The sequence below is a fragment of the Rhinoraja longicauda genome, chromosome 2 (genome assembly GCF_053455715.1).
Source record: "Rhinoraja longicauda isolate Sanriku21f chromosome 2, sRhiLon1.1, whole genome shotgun sequence".
NCBI lineage: Eukaryota > Metazoa > Chordata > Chondrichthyes > Rajiformes > Arhynchobatidae > Rhinoraja > Rhinoraja longicauda.
Window position 1 is genome coordinate 25,056,764 of NC_135954.1, and position 16,609 is coordinate 25,073,372.

The 16,609-nt window shown below is 42.5% G+C and overlaps 1 protein-coding gene across 2 annotated transcripts in view; it reads right to left on the bottom strand.

Moving 5' to 3' along the window:
* Window positions 1-16,609, bottom strand: part of waca (WW domain containing adaptor with coiled-coil a) — a 95,754-nt gene that overhangs the window by 65,479 nt on the left and 13,666 nt on the right. The gene's annotated exons all lie outside the window — the stretch shown is intronic.

A 16,609-nucleotide genomic window follows, 5' to 3' on the forward strand; every position in this document is an offset into this window, starting at 1 on the left:
AGGAGGGTTAAAGGAGCAATGAAATGTCCTTGGTGAATAGGATTAAAGAGAATCCCAAGGCATTCCATACACATATTGAAAGACAAGCTAGGAACAAGATAGAACTAGTCAAGGACAAAAAATAAAATTTAGGCCTGGTGCCAGATGAATTGGGCAAGGTACTAAATGAGCATTTCACCATGGAAAAGACAGAAGATAGCAAGAACAGGGGGGGGGAGAAGTATCCCGATATTCTAGAGCATATTGATACCAAGGTGGTGGTGGTGTTGGATTTCTTGAAGAATATGTTGGGTGTAAAAGTTCCTGGCACCGAAACGGATCTATCACAAATTATTGAGGGAAGCTAGAGGGGATTGCCTGTGCCATAACAGAGATATTTGTTCCTTTTTCAACCACAGAAGAGACCCCAAAGGAATGTGTTCCAGTGTTTAATGGCAACAGGGACAAACCAGAAAATTGTAGGCCTGTGAGAATTACATCATTGGTCAGGATATGACTTGATAAGATTATTAGGGATAGCACCTACTCAGACATGGAAGAGCTTCGATCTACTTGGGATAGTCAGTACGACTTTGTGTCAGGGAGGTCATCCCTGACAAACGTGATTGAGGTTTTATTATTGAGGTGGTGGCAAAGACAATTGATGAAGGTATTGTATACATGGGCTTTCGTGAGGATTTGACGACCCAAGATTGGCTGATCCAGAAGTTTAAGCAACACAGACTTGGTAGATTGGATTCAAAATTGGCTTGGCCACAGAAGACAGAGGGTAGTGTTGGAGTGAAACGATTCCAACTTGACACCCATGACCAGAGGTGTTCCACGGGTATCAGCTGTTTCTCTGCTGTAATGTGCTATGCTCCATGCCCGATTTTTAAAAATAGATCCTTTAAGTATTTATTTTGATAATTGAAGCTAAATTTGGAATATTGAGAAGCATAACCAACCCAAAATTGCTTCAAAAAGATCATAACTGACTGCAACTTGACACAAACATTAGATTCAAGATTTAACGTTTTGAGTTAAATATGGTAAGAATTATTTGAAATATTCAAATATGTCAAGCTGAAATATCCAAACAAACTACAAACAGAAAATTATAGATTTACAAATGGATAATCAGACCACTGGACAAAAAGTCTCACAACAATTATTCCAATGAACTGTATTGGTTATTTCATAATAGAAAACAGGAACATATCCATGACGTTTTCACAATAATGCAAGTCCCAGGTTTTGGAGGGATATGGATCAAACACAGGCAGGTGGGACGAGTGTAGCTGGGACATGTTGGGCGGTGTGGGCAAGTTGTGCCGCATAGCCTGTTTCCACACGGTCACTCTGTGACCCCATGAAAGAATTATATGAAAAGTAACATTAAAAGATTTGTAAAATATAAGCTACTGATCTGATTTTCACTTTATCAGCCTGGAAGGAAACTGCAGAGCTTTCTCAATAAATACATAAAAGTTGTGATTATACATGAATATCTAATTCCAACATCCTCCACCATCACAAACTGCTTTCTACAAAGGAGGGAAGGTTAAAAATTAATTTACATTTCATTACCATCTACTGGAAGAGTGGAGTTTCATAGCATTTATCTGTGATGTTAATGATAATGATGTTATTCCCCAACTTCTAATCTCAGAACAGACATCTCATCTTCCGTTTCAGCACTTAACAGTCTTCTGGGCTCAATATCAAATTTCCCAACTTCAATCAGGCTATTCATTTTTCCTATTGTACCAGAACTGGGGAGTTACATTTCAGTTACATGCCCACAGACAACGAGGGACTGCACCCACACACAGAGGAAAAGACTGAGCAACCAGGATAAACCAGAGACCACCATGGACACCTCTTTTAGTCAAAAGCTGAGCCGGCTGGATAAGTTTATAAGCTTGAGACCGCCAACACCTCCTCTCGAGGCAAGAGTGAACTGCAGGGGAAAACCCGAGATTACCACGCCTCCTCCATAGAGACCAGGACTGAGCAGTTTGATTAACTGCGTGCCGCATTGTTGCTCCCAATCATGTATTACCTAGTTTGTGACCACAAGAGACAAAAAATTCTACTGTTCACACTTTTTACTTTTCTCACTTTTGATAGCAAGACATCCCCATGGCTCTTGGTCCAGATTATATCAATGAATGTCGCAGTGACAGCAATGAAATGCATCAGGTCAAGAACAATAATCTCCAATAAATAAGATATTGTAAAAACATGCGGAAAAGCATGCAAAAATCCTGCAAATGGATGCAATTTGCTGTAATCCAATAGTGTACATTTTTGTTCATCAATGTCAGAATTTGAACAAACATTACTTAAGCAGAAAAATAATGCACTCGCATCTGGTGTTCAACTGAAGCCAACAAACTAAAAGACAAGAACAAAAGAAACACAAGTAGGAGCTAGGCCCGAAAGCCTCCCTCACCACTTGAATCAGAATCAGAGCAATATAGTATGGAAGCGGGCCCTTTGCCCTAACTCGTTTACGATCGTCACATTTCCCATATTTGGCCATATCCCTAAAATTCTTTCCTATCCATTTAATATGATCATGGTTTGGTTTGGTTTGTTTTATTATTTTCACGTGCATCATCTAACAGTGAAAAACGTGATCTGTTCAAATGCCCTGTGCTCTTCCTCCCTCTCCCCCCCCCCCCCAATAGAGATGCAACAACGAATTTATCATGACAAAACTTCACAAAAAAAGGATGAACCTACACAGTTGTAACGGAGCAGCTCAACTTGCTGCACCACTGTGACATCCATAACTTTACACTTTCTGGACTTTAACTAACTAAGAACAGGCAATAATATTTACAGATTTAACGGTCATCAATGTGACTATTATTATGCAGCATTAGCTCTTGAAATTTTTTAATTCAAATGGTGCCAATAAACAGATTTACACGGGTTCCAAGGATACAAGAAAATTGTTATGGACACAAGGAACTGCAGATGGGGGTTTCCAAAAATAACAAAGTGTTGGAGTAATTAATAAGGTCAGACAAATTTCAAACCACCCTCTGCGTGAAAAGGTATTTACTCAGATCCCCTCTAAACATTCTACCCTTTGCACGTAAATGGGTTCTTCTCGTTTAATAACACAAAATATATTTCAAGTGGAACCTGGGTTAGCAGAATCACTTTTGGCCTCGTTCAGAATTCATAGCTGCTCCCCATTTGAAACTAAACTAAAATGACGATTCAATTAAAAAGCTTGTTCTCACAGAACATAAATCCACAAAAATGTAAAACTACCACTGGCAAAGATAATAATCTCATTCTGGGTGTTGCTCATAAACAGAAAAATAATTCGCTGTTCAAATTTGGCCAAGATGGTATTAATGTTTGCCAAGGAATTAATACTGCCTTCATGGCCAATTTTTTTTGTCAGTTCCAGCGGCTAGAACCAAACTTGAAACGTGATTCCATTTGGGATTTACATAGTTGGAGGATGACTTCTCCCCCTACCTGCATTTTCCCCCCAATATCTCAAGATCAGCATTCCACGAGCTTTTTACTTATTTTTCTGTACATGTCCATAATATATTCATGACCAAGAACAACATCTGGAGCACTGTGGGGGGAGGGAACTCTCGTTTAGAATCCTCTGCCCAGGGGATAAGTCTGCGTTCATTCGTTTGTTTGTTTATTTGTTCTGGTGAAGGTGCTGTGCACACGACAGCCAGCCAACAGTCACTTGTCTTTTTCTTTTTGTTTTCACTTTTAACTTCAAGTTTTCATGAACCATGTGTTGTGACCATTGGCAGACCAATTTCCCTCCAGGGATGAATAAAGTTTTATCGTATCATATTTATTCCTAATTTTTCTTCTCTATTAATTTTGCTGCCAATTTTAATTTAAGCCTCAAAATCTCTTCTCTTCTAAACAGTGCTTTAAAAAACAGGCACAAAAAATAAACATAGCACAAAAAGTAAGGAAATTTGTGTTTGGTAGATTATTTCTTTGTTGTAACAATGCTTCTTGGCAATAAATCTTATACCTTTGGAAAGCCTGTTTATTTCCCTTTTAAATGGTGCCACATTTGCAAGGAACATGCATTTGTGGGATGAGCAGCAGAGCTGAGTATATGGGTTGCGCCCATGAAAAATGTGCCAAATCTTCTCTGCCAAGGCCAAACAGCTTATTCTGCTGTTGCTATTGACTCTTGTTTTGAGCTTCTGGTACCCCCAGGTGCTGACAATCAGGTGCCTCGTTGGCTGACTTGCGACAAATGCTGGTTGAAGAATGGGATGCCATCCCACAACAGTGTGTGACCAGGCTGGTGACCGGCATGAGGAGGTGCCAGGCTGTTGTGGCTGTGCATGGTTCTTCCACACGCTACTGAGGCTCCTGTTTATTAAATTAATAAATTGTTAAATTGCCAATATGTCTTGTTTCTTCAGACTTCAATCATCCAATCCACCAAACAACACCGAACAAGAGTCAATGGCAGAATAAGCTGTTTGGCATTGGCAGAGAAGATTTGGCAGATTTTTCATGGGCGCAACCCACATACTCAGCTCTGCTGCTCATCCCACAAATGCATGTTCCTTACAAATGTGGCACCATTTAAAAGGGAAATAAACAGGCTTTCCAACGGTATAAGATTTATTGCCAAGAAGCATTGTTACAACAAAGAAATAATCTACCAAACACAAATTTCCTTACTTTTTGTGCTATGTTTATATAAATGAGCAAAAGCCACAAGTTCATAATTCCAAAATATTAAAAAAATGTTGACTTACTGGCAGCATATCTACATGTCAGAAGGGCATGAGTCCAGGTCCGAATTCAGGGACTTCAAGATCATAATTTAGTCTGTCAAGAGCATTTAGATGAAATGCAACAATGAATGCTTATATTTTAAGCTTTGCATTTGGAATAAAATTATTAAGGTTTTCTTTGAAATGCAAGAGAAAATCAATAGTTACAGCACAGAATGGCAATTTGATTCACAGAACCATTTATTCTATTTTCATAATATGGGCATTCCTGGTGAGGATAACTTTGCTGAGCAAATTGACAGACAGTCTCAATCACAATAGTTCTGCTGCAAAACAAGGGGGCTCCGGGCTGGAGCTTTTCAGACTCGCGACAATAAAGTTAATTTCCTCACAGGATTTTCAAAAATAAAGATATTTTCATGATTAATAAGTTTAATTTTTGTACTGCAAGCTAAAAATACTAATGACTGTATATAATAGTTCAATAGATTATCATTGCACAAGTGGCAATAGAAGTGACTGCTTGTCAGTCTGAATGACCACACGCAGTTACAGTACCAGCTTCACAGTTACAGTACCAGCTGTATTCTCAAGAGACAATTGTATCTGATTACTGCAATAAGGCTACATGGACAGATACATTTTCCCCTCCATTGTTTAAAACCAAGATAAATTCCCTCCCCCCCTCCTTGTCAATTTCCAAAGAAAATCACCTTGTAATCAGACTCGTAGTAATTCGATCCATATAATGCAAATCGTCTTTCTTGATTCATCACTTGTGTTAAATCTAATTCATGTTAAAGAAACACCCGTAGTAGCAGAATTAGCTATATTTATCAATATTAAGACAGTTTTAAATCTGCAATGGGAGAATCACTACTGCCATCATCTCCACAACACAACACAAAAGCACACAACACAGTGAGCTGGAAGATAGATGGCTTCAGTTAGGCCCCAAAACATCTTGCTGTTAGAATACAGCTTATAAAATGTAGATTGTTCACAGAAGCCAGCCGAATCACATCTGTTTTTTACAAATGGCAGTGTGGCATTGCTGGTTGCCGACAGTACCAGAGATACAGTTTTGATTTTAACTTGAGTGCTGTGTCGGTGGAGATTGCCATTTTTTCCCTACAACCATTTGGGTTTCCTCTGAAGATGAACGCAAAGTTCATCTGAAGTAACTCAGTGGGTCAGGCAGCATTTCGATCACAAGATCATATGATCATTTCTGGACAAAAGGAGTAGGTGCTATTTTGTGTCGGAACTCTTTCTTCAGAAAGTAGGGGTGGGGTAGGGGAAATAAACTGGAAGCAAGAAAAGGCCAGAACAAATGGGCCATTGTTGGCTGGGGAACGAGAGATACAAGAGGTATATTTGGATGCAACCAATGGACAGGTAGGACGACTAAGGTAGGAGAGGGGGAGAGAGAGGGAATGCAGGAGTTACTTGAAATGAGAGAAATCAACGTTCATACCGCTGCGTTGTAAGTTGCCCAAGCGAAATACGAGGTGCTGTTCCGCAAATTTGCCTGTGGCCTCACTCTGGTAGTGGAGGAGGTCCAGGACCGAAAAGTCGGTATGCAAATGGGAATTAGAATGTTCAGCAACTGGGAGATCGAATAGGCCAAGGTGGGCTGATCATAGGTGTTCAGCGAAATGACACCCCACGATCGCCAAGTCTATGCTTGATGCTGATATTTAGGAGCCCACACCAGGAAGACCAGATACAGTGAAGGAGGTTGGAGATGCAAGTAAACTGCCTCACCTGAAAGGACTGTCGGGAGAGGAGGGGGGGGGGGGAGGGGGGTTTGAGAGCTACACAACGAGAATTTCTGATTACCACATTTATTTCCACTTTGATGACAAACATATTGCTTATTGATCTTTAGAAAATAGAAACATAGAAAATGGATGCAGGAGTAGGCCATTCGGCCCTTCGAGCCAGCAGTGTGGTCCCACCAGGGCCCTGTACAGTAGGACTTCCTTGCTCCCTTACTCAAATCCTCTTGTTATGAAGGCCAACATGCGATTTGCTTTCTTCACTGCCTACTGTACCTGCATGCTTACTTTCAGTGACTGATGTACAAGGACACCCAGGTCTTGTTGCACCTCCCCTTTTCCTAATCTGACACCATTCAGATAATAATCTGGCTTCTTGTTCTTGCCAGCAGTGGATAACCTCAATATTTATCCACATTATGCTGCTTCTGCCCACTCAACCAACGTACCCAACAGGTACAAATACTCATAGAACTTGAATTGGTTAAAATGTAAACCAATATTATCTGAAAATATTGTTTCAAAAACAGACATGAGGAAAGAATATACGATAAGTTTCTTCTTTAATTAAAGTCAATGAAATATACAGAATAGGAGTTCCATTAGAACAGGAGCCTGCTGCACCATTCAATGTAATCAAGGCATACCATCCATTTGAACATCCTGAGAACACAGATCAGTGCAACACAGGAAGAGGCACTTCAGCCTACGATGGCTGTTCCAAACACAATGCCAAATTAAACTATTCACTTCTGCCTGCATATGCTCCATATCCCACCATTTCCTGCTTATTCATGTGCCTATCTTTAACCCTCCGAAGTTGACCTCACGGCCCTTGACAACAGCACATTGCACGGGCTACAGCGCCTGGAGGGCGTTACATAATTTCTGCTGCCTCAAACGCAAGAAGAAGCCTCCGAAGCACCACAATTGGAACTGCTGACATCACCACCGCAGGCAGCTATTCCAGGCACCCACCAATGTACAAAAAACCTGCCCCATTCATCACTAAACTTTTCCCACCTAATCTTAAAGCTACACCCGTGTATTTTTGACATTTCCACCATGGGGAAATGGTTCTGACTGTCTACACTATCTATGCCTCTCATAATAGTGTATAGCGATCAAAGAACGATCATACAGCACAGGAAGATACTTTGGCCCACAATGTCTGGGCTAAAAGTGATGACAAGCGAATATAATTTCATCTGCCTACACTTGATCCATACCCCTTCATTCCCATGTGCGCATCTAAAAACCTCTTAAACACCATATATCCTCTGTGTAAAATTAAAACATGCCACGCACATCTCTTTTAAACTTTGCCCCTCTTATCTTAAATATATGCTCTCTAGTCTTTGACATTTCCACACTGGGGAAAAAGGCTCTGATTGTCTATGCCTCTCAATTTTAAACATGTCTCCAGAAAAAAAAACAAAGTTTGTCCAACTTCTCCAATAGCAGAACCGTAGATGCTGGTTAATACACAAAAATACACAAAGTGCTGGAATAACTCAGCAGGTCAGGCAACGTCTCTGGAGAACATTGATCTCAACCCGAAACCTCGAATGTTCTCCAGAGGCACTACCTGACCTGCTGAGTTACTCCAGCACTTTTGTCCTTTCTTCAGTCTGCAGAAGGGTCTCGACCCAAAACATCACCCATTCCTTCTCTCCCGAGATGCTGCCTGACCCGCTGTTTGTTACTCCAGCATTTTATGTCTACTGTAATCTAGGCAGCATTTCTGGTCAACTTCTTCTGCACCCTATCCAAAGCTTCCACAAGCTTCTTGTAATGGAGCAACCAGAACTGTAAGCAATACTCCAGATTTGGCCTAACCAAAATACAATAAAGTTACACTGACTTACTGATTTTTATACCAATACCTCAACATATGAAGGCAAGCATACCACACACCTTCTTTACCATTCTTTCTACTTGTGCTGTCACTTCAAGGTACCTATGGACTTGGACCCCAAATTCCCTCTGAACATTGATGCTGTTACAAGTCTTGCTATTAATACTATACTTTACCTCTACATTCAATCTCCCCAAGTGCAACACGTAACAGTTCATGTCTTCCCTTAGCCTTCGACATGCCAGAGAAAACTATTCTGAATCCACTGCATTCTGGGGTAGAGAATTCCACATTTTGTTCCAGATCTGATCTAAATGGCATTCACTGTAGTATCCTCATACTGTGACCGTAGCTCCTGGACTCTCCAGAATTCAGAACATTCTCTTTGTATCTAGTCCCATTAGAAGGTTATTAGTTTCTTTGAATTCCCTTTTCTATTCCAGTGACTTTTGATCTAATTGACCCAATTTCACATCATACATCCATCTGTCTGGTCTATTTAAAAATCAAATCTGGTAAACCTTTGTGGCATTCCCTTCCTGGCAATAATATGCTTCCTCAGGAGACCATAACTGCACCCAAAAAAAAAATCCAAGCAAATTGGTCCTCAAAGGTAGCTCTTTACAGGGCGGTCGGTCTCAATACCAAGTAAAGTCTCTCCACTGAAAATAATTAATTAACTGTACCAGAAAGTGTGACAGCCAACTTGGTCACAACTCCATGCAAAACTTTAACCATTATAGATGTCTCTGGGGTTCACAAGGTTTCAAAAACAATTGAAAAGGATATCAAATGATAGTCAGGATTTGAATCCTTGAAAAATTCAGCAGATAAATGTCAGTTCGAGTATAAACTGGACAAGCTAATATAAGAAAATAACTGCAGATGCTGATACACATCGAAGGTATTTATTCACAAAAAGCTGGAGTAACTCAGCAGGTCAGGCAGCATCTCAGGAGAGAAGGAATGGGCGACGTTTCGTGTCGAGACCCTTCTTCAGACTGATGTCAGGGGGGGGCGGGACAAAGGAAGGATATAGGTGGAAACAGGAAGACAGTGGGAGATCTGGGAAGGGGGAGGGGAAGAGAGGGACAGAGGAACTATCTAAAGTTGGAGAAGTCAATGTTCATGCCACTGGGCTGCAAGCTGCCCAGGCAAAATATGAGGTGCTGTTCCCGGGCGCAGATGCGGCGTAGACGGAGGAATTGGGAGTAGGGGATAGACTTTTTGCAGGGGACCGGGTGGGAAGAAATGTAGTCCAGATAGCTGTGCGAGTCAGTGGGTTTATAGTAAATGTCCGTCACTAGTCTGTCTCCTGTGATGGAGATGGTGAGGTCCAGAAACGGGAAGGAGATGTCAGAGATAGTCCAGGTATATTTAAAGGCAGGATGTAAAATGGAAGTGAAGTGTATGAAGTCAGTGAGTTCTGCATGGGTACAAGAGGTAGCCCCAATGCAGTAATCGATGTAGCGGAGGTAGAGTTCGGGGATGGGGCCGGTGTACGCCCGGAACAGGGATTGTTTGACGTACCCGACAAAGAGGCAGGCGTAGCTAGGGCCCATGCGTGTGCCCATAGCTACGCCTCTGGTTTGGAGGAAGTGGGAGGAGTCAAAGGAGAAGTCTACGCCGCATCTGCGCCCAGGATGAGGTGTTTCACACTAGGGCGTCAGAGATGTCCTCATTCTTCAGGAAACGGGGCTTCCCCTCCTCCATTATAGATGAGGCTCTCACTAGGGTCTCTTCTACATCCCGCAGCTCCGCTCTTGCCCCCCTCCCCCCACTCGCAACAAGGACAGAATCCCCCTCGTTCTCACCTTCCACCCCACCAGCCAGCAGATCCAACAAATCATCCGCCAACATTTCTGTCACCTACAACGGGACCCCACCACCGGCCATATCTTCCCATCCCCTCCCCTCTCTGCGTTCCGCAGAGACCGTTCCCTCCGTAACTCCCTGGTCCACTCGTCCCTTCCTACCCAAACCACCCCATCCCGGGGCACTTTCCCCTGCAACCGCACGAGATGCAACACCCTCAACTCCATCCAAGGACCCAAACAGTCTTTCCAAGTGAGACAAAGGTTCACCTGCACCTCCTCCAATCTCATCTATTGCATCCGCTGCTCTAAATGTCAACTTATTTACATCGGCGAAACCAAGCGCAGGCTCTGCGATCGCTTCGCTCAACACCTGCGCTCGGTCCGCATTGACCAAACTGATCTCCCGGTGGCCGAGCACTTCAACTCCCCCTCCCAATCTGACCTTTCTGTCATGGGCCTCCTCCAGTGCCATAGTGAGGCCCACCAGAAATTGGAGGAACAGCACCTCATATTTCGCCTGGGCAGCTTGCAGCCCAGTGGTATGAACATCGACTTCTCCAACTTTAGGTTGCTCCTCTGTCCCTCTCTTCCCCTCCTCCTTCCCAGATCTCCCTCTATCTTCCTGTCTCCACCTATATCCTTCCTTTGTCCCGCCCCCCTGACATCAGTCTGAAGAAGGGTCTCGACCCGAAACGTCACCCATTCCTTCTCTCGCGAGATGCTGCCTGACCTGCATTTTGTGAATAAATAGCTTGAATGTGTCATCACTTGGATATTGTGGTTAAGAGGGTGCACAATATGCTTGCCTTCATTGCCTTCATTGGCTGCCACAATATGCTTGCCTTCATTGGCTGTCACAATATGCTTGCCTTCATTGGCTGCCACAATATGCTTGCCTTCATTGGTTGGAACACTGAATATACAAGTCTGGAAGTATGAAATTTGGACAAGGTCACATTTGGACAATTGTGTGGAGTTCTGGTTGCCATATCATAAGAAGGATGTAGAAGCATTTGAGTGGATGCAGAAAAAGTTTACCTGGATGTGACCTGGATTGACATATATTAGCTGTCAGAAATGTAAAATCATGAGAGGCATATAGGGTAGAGTCCGTCTTTTTCTTTTGCGTGATAATGTCAAACAAGGGGGCTTACGTTTAAAATGAGAGTGGTGAAATTTAAAGTAGGTGCACAAGGCAAAAAATTTATATCCATAGAGTGGTAAGTCTCTGCAAAGCGCTGTACGGGGTAATGGGAGAAGTAGATATGATAATATCTACTATAGCAAGATGCATTTAGACACACACATGAACAGACAGGGAATAGATGGAAATGTACCACGTGCATGAAAAAGATGGAATTTGTGCAAATAGTCATCATGATCAGTGCAGACACAGTAGGTCTAAGGGCCTGTTCCTGTGCTGTACTGCACCAAGAGTATCAAAAGAAATATAACGGGGCAGAAAAATGCAAATGAGAAAGACCAACCATAATCTGGCCTGAGGTTCAATTAATCTAGGATACCATTGCTAAAATAGAATATTTCTAAAGACCTTAAAAACTATTTACTGGATTTAAGATAATTATGTTTGCTACATTTCCTACATGGAAAATATCTGACAATACAGGAATCGGTTTTATGATTAAACTGCCATTGTAAGCCTTGGGATTACCCTTAATAATGTTATTTATTTTCTCAGAAAAGTTAATTGTAAAAAAACATACACATGCATTAATTAGTACATTTTAAAGTATTTTATCTAAGTTGGTACCTCTAGTCTCCAAATGGAATGATGCTAAATAACTTGGGACTGGAAGCCAGGACAACGTACCAGTGGGACTGATCTTCTTTCCTCTATTTACTTAACTTGATCCAGGAAAAGATTTCAAAACCCATCTTTCCCAAATTTTGAAAATCTTGATTATGAAAGAACAGCTCTTTATTGCCAAGCAGGAATAAAGCGACCATTTCTTTAACTTTCTTTGCCACGTAGTCATAATATCTTTCAAGAGCAAAAGTAACTTTTCCTGAAAGTCACCACACACCTTTTTGGAGTGGCAATATAAAAAACACTTCAATATTTTCGTTATGTGATGTCACAGGCAGATTCCAGAAAACACAAAAAAAGATGGCTACAAACATTTTGTGCTACTCATATTTGGGTGCGTCAACAATTTAAAGAAAAACCCCCAGCCTTTTTAGCTGTTTAACTGGCTAGCTTCAGTCATCTTCTTCATAGAAACATAGAAAAATAGAATAGGTGCAGGAGGAGGCCATTCGACCCTTTGAGCCAGCACCGCCATTCATTGTGATCATGGCAATCAATACCCCGTGCCTGCCTTCTCCCCATATCCTTTGATTCCACTAACCCCTAGAGCTCTATCTAACTCTCTTAAATCCATCCAGTGATTTGGCTTCCACTGCCCTCTGTGGCAGAGAATTCCACAAATTCACAACTCTCTGGGTGAAAAAGTATTTTCTCGCCTCAGTTTTAAATGGCCTTCCATTTATTCTAAGACTGTGGCCCCTGGTTCTGGAGTCGCCCAACATGGGGAACAGTTTTCCTGCATCTAGCTTGCCCAGTCCTTTTATAATTTTATATGCTTCTATAAGATCCCCTCTCATCCTTCTAAACTCCAGTGAATACAATAGACAATAGGTGCAGTAGGCCATTCGGCCCTTCTAGCCAGCACCACCATTCAATGTGATCATGGCTGATCATTCTCAATCAGTACCCCATTCCTGCCTTCTCCCCATACCTCCTGACTCCGCTATACTTAAGAGCTCTATCTAGCTCTCTCTTGAATGCATTCAGAGAATTGGCCTCCACTGCCTTCTGAGGCAGTGAATTCTCTGACTGAAATGTTTTCCTCATCGTTCTAAATGGCCTACCCTTTATTCTTAAACTGTGGCCCCTGGTTCTGGAGTCCCCCAACATTGGGAACATGTTTCCTGCCTCTAACTTGTCCAACCCCTTAATAATCTTATATGTTTCGATAAGATCCCCCCTCATCTTTCTAAATTCCAGTGTATACAAGCCTAGCCGCTCCATTCCGGGAATTAACCTATTAAACCTACGCAACACGCCCTCAATAGCAAGAATAACCTTCCTCAACACACAGTACTCCAGGTGCGGTCTCACCAGGGCCCTATACAACTGCAGAAGGACATCTTTGCTCCTGTACTCAACTCCTCTTGTTATGAAGGCCAACATTCCATTGGCTTTCTTCACTGCCTGCTGTACCTGCATGCTTCCTTTCAGTGACTGATGCACTAGGACACCCAGATCTCGTTGTACGTCCCCTTTTCCTAACTTGACACCATTCAGATAATAATCTGCCTTCTTATTCTTACCACCAAAGTGGATAACCTCACACTTATCCACATTAAACTGCATCTGCCATGCATCCGCCCACTCGCACAACTTGTCCAAGTCGCCCTGCAACCTCATAGCATCTTCCTCACAGCTCACACTACCACCCAGCTTTGTATCATCTGCAAATTTCGCTAATGGTACTTTTAATCCCTTCATCCAAGTCATTAATGTATATTGTAAATAGCTCCCAGCACCGAGCCTTGAGGTACCCCACTAGCCACTGCCTGCCATTCTGAAAGGTACCCATTTATCCCCACTCTTTGCTTTCTGTCTGTCAACCAATTTTCTATCCATGTCAGTACCCTACCCCCAATACCATGTGCTCTAATTTTGCCCACTAATCTCCTATGTGGGACCTTGTCAAAGGCTTTCTGAAAGTCAAGGGACACCACATCCACTGGCTCTCCCCTGTCAATTTTCCTAGTTACATCCTCAAAAAATTCCAGAAGATCAGTCAAGCATGATTTCCCCTTCGTAAATCCATGCTGACTCGGAACGATCCTGTTACTGCTATCCAAATGCTCCGCAATTTCGTCTTTTATAATTGACTCCAGAATCTTCCCCACCACTGATGTCAGACTAACTGGTCTATAATTTCCCGTTTTCTCTCTCCCTCCTTTCTTAAAAAGTGGGATAACATTAGCTACCCTCCAATCCACAGGAACTGACCCTGAATCTATAGAACATTGGAAAATGATCATCAATGCGTCCACAATTTCTAGAGCAACCTACCTTAAGTACACTGGGATGCAGACCGTCAATTTATAGAGCAACCTACCTTAAGTACCCTGGGATGCAGACCATCAAGCTCTGGGGATTTATCAGCCTTCAGTCCCATCAGTCTACCCAACACCATTTCCTGCCTAATGTGAATCTCCTTCAGTTCCTCCGTCACCCTAGGATCTCTGGCCACTAGAACATCTGGGAGATTGTTTGTATCTTCCTTAATGAAGACAGATCCAAAGCACTGGTTCAATTCATCTGCCATTTCCTTGTTCTTGTTCCCCATAATAAATTCCCCTGCTTCTGACTTCAAGGGACCCACATTTGCCTTGACTATTTTTTTCCTCTTCATTACAAGCCTAGTCTTTTCAATCTTTCCTCATATGTCAGTCCCGCCATTCCAGGGATCAATCTCGTGAACTTACGCTGGACTGCCTCAATTACAAGGATGTCCTTCCTCAAATTAGAAGACCAAAACTGTACACAATCACTGTTCATCACTGTTACTTTTTTGCATATCTTTTATTCATGTTCTATATCTCTCTTTATCACCATCTATACCTCTTGTTTCCCTTGCCCGACTCGCAGTCCGAAGAAGGGTGTTCCTTCTCTCCAGACATGCTGTCTGATCCTCTGTTACTCTAGCTTTTTGAGCCTATATATTACCTCAGCCGTCAGGTGGGATGCACATTTAAACACAATACACCAGCACTTGCGCAAGAATCCATAAATTGGACATAAAAAGGCGCTACAGGACTCTCCGTTCCCGGATCTGCAGGTTCAGGAACAGCTTATTTCCTGCGGTCGTTACCTTACTTAACATATATAATATATATAATAACATATATAACAACTACAGCATGGAAACAGGCCTGTCCGGCCCTACCAGTCCACGCCGACCATTCTCCCTGACCTAGTCTCATCTACCTGCACTCAGACCATAACCCTCCAATCCCCTCCTATCCATATACCTATCCAATTTACTCTTAAATAATAAAATCGAGCCAGCCTCCACCACTTCCACCGGAAGTCCATTCCATACAGCCACAACCCTCTGAGTAAAGAAGTTCCCCCTCATGTTACCCCTAAACCTTTGTCCCTCAATTCTGAAGCTATGTCCCCTTGTTGGAATCTTCCCCACTCTCAAAGGGAAAAGCCTACCCACATCAACTCTGTCCGTCCCTCTCAAAATTTTAAAAACCTCTATCAAGTCCCCCCTCAACCTTCTACGCTCCAAAGAATAAAGACCCAACCTGTTCAACCTCTCTCTGTAGCCTAAGTGCTGAAACCCAGGCAACATTCTAGTAAATCTCCTCTGTACCCTCTCCATTTTGTCGACATCCTTCCTATAACCAGAACTGCACACCATACTCCAGATTCGGCCTCACCAATGCCCTATACAATTTCAACATTACATCCCAACTTCTATACTCGATGCTCTGATTTATAAAGGCAAGCATACCTGCGCTTCGGTGATTGCTGCCATCCCCCCTCCCCCCGGGCACGCCTCCCATCAGTGACTGATCTCGCTCACCGGAATTTCCACTACCGCTACTGAATTACTGTATATATTATATGTTTTACTATTCCATCGCATGCACTCTGGTTAAGATGCTAACTGCATTTCGTTGTCTCTGTACTTGTACACTACACAATGACAATAAAGTTTGTATTGTATTGTATAAACAAAAGAAATCGGCTATTTAGCCTCTCTAACTTCGCAAATCCATATCATGCTCTCCTCTATATCGATTAGGTCAACGGTAGTAATGTGCACTTACATTTTAGAAACATAGAAAATAGGTGCAGGAGGAGGCCATTCGGCCCTTCGAGCCAGCACCACCATTCATTGTGATCATGGCTGATCATTCACAATCAGTAACCTGTGCCCAACTTCTCCCCATATCACACTGCCTCAATTTCAAGGATGTCCTTCCTCAAATTAAGAGGCAAAAACTGTGCACAATACTCCAGATGTGGTCTTACCAGGGCCCTATACAACTGCAGAAGAACCTCTTTACTCCTATGCTGAAATCCTCTCGTTATGAAGGCCAACATGTCATTAGCTTTCTTCACTGCCTGCTGTACCTGTATGCCAACTTTCAGTGACTGGTGTACAAGGACACCCAGGTCTCGCTGCACTTCCCCCTTACCTAACCTGACAGCATTGAGATAATAATCTGCCTCCTTGTTTTTGCCGCCAATGTGGATAACCTCACATTTATCTACATTATACTGCATCTGCCATGCATCTGCCCACTCACTCAACCTGTCCAGGTCACCCTGCAATCTCCTAACATCCTCTTCGCAGTTCA